This window comes from Triticum aestivum, chromosome 5A, assembly GCF_018294505.1.
Source record: "Triticum aestivum cultivar Chinese Spring chromosome 5A, IWGSC CS RefSeq v2.1, whole genome shotgun sequence".
NCBI lineage: Eukaryota > Viridiplantae > Streptophyta > Magnoliopsida > Poales > Poaceae > Triticum > Triticum aestivum.
In genome coordinates this window covers 701,073,582-701,076,312 of record NC_057806.1, presented here as the reverse complement: position 1 = coordinate 701,076,312, position 2,731 = coordinate 701,073,582, and the positions used below count along the sequence as shown (strand labels likewise).

At 46.4% G+C, this 2,731-nt stretch overlaps 1 protein-coding gene across 8 annotated transcripts in view; it reads left to right on the top strand.

The window, feature by feature from the left end:
• LOC123106132 (uncharacterized) overlaps positions 1–848 on the top strand; it is an 8,375-nt gene extending 7,527 nt beyond the window's left edge. For all 8 annotated transcript variants that reach the window (XR_006451217.1, XR_006451216.1, XR_006451214.1 and 5 more), the window contains one exon: positions 392–848. The gene's annotated coding sequence lies outside the window, so the exon portion shown is untranslated. The remainder of the gene's footprint in view (positions 1–391) is intronic.
• The last annotated feature ends 1,883 nt before the right edge of the window (positions 849–2,731 follow it).

Here is a 2,731-nt window from a genome sequence, read left to right as displayed (position 1 = left end):
ATATGTTGAGATATGCTTGTGGGAGTGCATCTTGATTCCTGCATGCACATGTAGTCCCAACTTAAGTGAATTTACACCATGATTCATTCTATTTTTCTAGGATCTCAATTTTTGGTCACTCTCATTTAGTTAAATTTATCATACTTAAGTTCTTGGCCAAATCTGTTCATTGTTTATTCTGACCATCCTCTCTTAGTTAAAATTACTACTAACATTGTTGGCCAAATCTGTCCAAAATGGATGTGTTGATGGTTTACTCACAAAAGGCCATTTGGTTTTATTATCATTTATATTTTGTACCTGATGGTTTACTGCAACTTTTAATTGAGAAGCCTTTTCTGGTTTGCTTCATAACCTCTCCTGGTTTGTCTAAATAAATAATTCTATGTAGGGGGGCACTAATTCATCTCAAATTGAAACCCAAGCACTTGATGACAACACCGGTGATGGTGATTTGGGTGGAACTGTTGGCGGTGACAACTCCAATGGGAATATTGGCGACATGGCTATTGGTGCTACTAACCTTCACTGCAACAACCTGGAAAGCGAGACTTAGAGTGGTAGTAACCTGGTTAGTGCCTTTGTTGACTTAGAGCAGGGTAACACAACTTTGGAACTAATGGTGGTATTGGTAATAGAGTAGCATTTTGGAAGTTGCAATAGACACTAGAGGCAGGTTATCTACTTCTGTGAAGTATGTTGTATTTTGTTTGTAATGCAGTGAAGCTTATCCTTGCAACTTGCAAGTTGAACAATTTATCTTTTGTTGTTGAGAACTGTTATGTACTTAGATATGCAAAACTAAATCTTATCAGTCCAATTTATGGTAGTGGTTGACACAAGGATCATCATGGTATAATTTGTGTTGATAGATGCAGTATGCAAATTTAAATGGATCATTAAGCTGCACCATCCATTGCTGGCGGTTTTGGGCCGACATGACTAATAATTCTGGTTGTGACATGCACAAATTCCTGTCGGGCACGAACTCACAGCGAAATGTAATGAGCATTCCTATCGGTGACGAACTGACAGCGAAATATTGCAAATTTTCCTGTCGGTTCGGACCGACAGGGAAATAACGTATACTCCTGGCCACCCTATACCTGACGAAATCATATTTTCCTGTCGGTCATCGTCAGGAGTGACCGTCAGGGAAATGTTTCCTGTCGGTCGGCCGACAGGCAAAAGAAAGTTTCCCTGTCAAGCTATCTCTCTCGGCTTTCCCTGACGGGTGACCGACAGGAAATACTTTCCCTATCGGGTTTGGCTCTTTTCCTGTCGGTTTCCAACCCACAGAAATATTGCGGTTTCTGGTAGTGCGAGACCGCAGCTACCACTCCTAGCCACCCCGAGGGACATGACCTAAATCTGTCATCGGACTGCATCCAGGAGACAGCTCCCATAACCGCTCTGGCCTTATATCCGGAGCAGGCTGCGCCATCAAAGGATGGGAAGCTCAACCCCACCATGGAGGCCACAGATTCCCTGGCGTTGGAGCCGCACATAGACTTGATCTCACATTATACCTGTGCCACCGGAACTCCAGACTCGTTTCCGGCCGTAAGTTCCGAATCATGTGAGCTCGCGGACGCCGAACTTGATCGTTTATCGATCTTCGAATTCAGCACCGCAGACATCTTCCAGCACTCGCCTTTGGGCGACATGCTAAACTCATTAAGGCGTTGTTTGGATAGGGCACGTATACAGAATCTGATCTCTATAAACCAGGAAAACGGTTCAACCAAATAAAATCTTGTTTGGCTACAATTACTAATCCATGTTTATAGGAAACTTGGTTCTCCAAATCCCCGGATTTCAGGTTTGTGGAAAATCGACTATTATCCGTTTTTTCCACAATCACGATCGCCATATACGTGATCGTAACAGCTTTCCTCTCCGCCTGGTTGTTTCCCAACAGCTTCGTGCCGTTTGTTGCGTTTTTTGCTGCTCACCTCCAGCCTCGACATGGTCGCCGTCCGTGTGGACGGCGTCGAGCAATCCCTTGAGATCTGCTCTTCCTGGTATGGATGCTCCTAGACGGCCAGCGTAGGCGCGGCGAAACTGCGAATGAGCTCAACCCGAGTAGAACCTATGCGGTGCCGATGAGGGATGCTCCTGGACGTCCAGCATCGAGGGGCGGCAGACCAGCAGCTCCCCGAGCAGAGCCTATGCAAGCCGACGAGGGACGCTTCTGTACGGCCAGCGCCGAGGGGCCGCGAACAGCGTGATGAGCGCGAGCAGCAGCTCTCCTTGAGCAGAGCCTATGCGCGACCAGGGAAAGCCTCCGCGCACGAACCGCGAAGTCATCGAGGCCATCCTGTAGGGAGGAGTACCGGCGTCTATGTGCTCGCAGGTGAGCTTGGCAATCCATCGGCAATGGCCAAAATTGAGGAAAGTAAGAGAGAGAAGGTCATGGAAGGAAGCGAATCGGTATCTATCCAAACAAGGAAACACACAAGCCAGTTTTACCCCTTTCCAAATCCAAACGTGTTATTATGTAAATCAGTAATCCAAAGATTAATTAGCAAAAATGATTTTGCTAAAATCCTGCTACAAACTTGTTTTCCATATACCGGCTGCTATCCAAACAAAGCCTAAAGAATCTGTCCTTGGCGGAGGACTCAGAGCCGAACTATATCCGGTTCGAACTAGGGGCTGACGATGGAGAATTTTGCTCCCGACCCGCCACCCAGTTTATAGCCACGATCGAAGATTTAACCGACACACT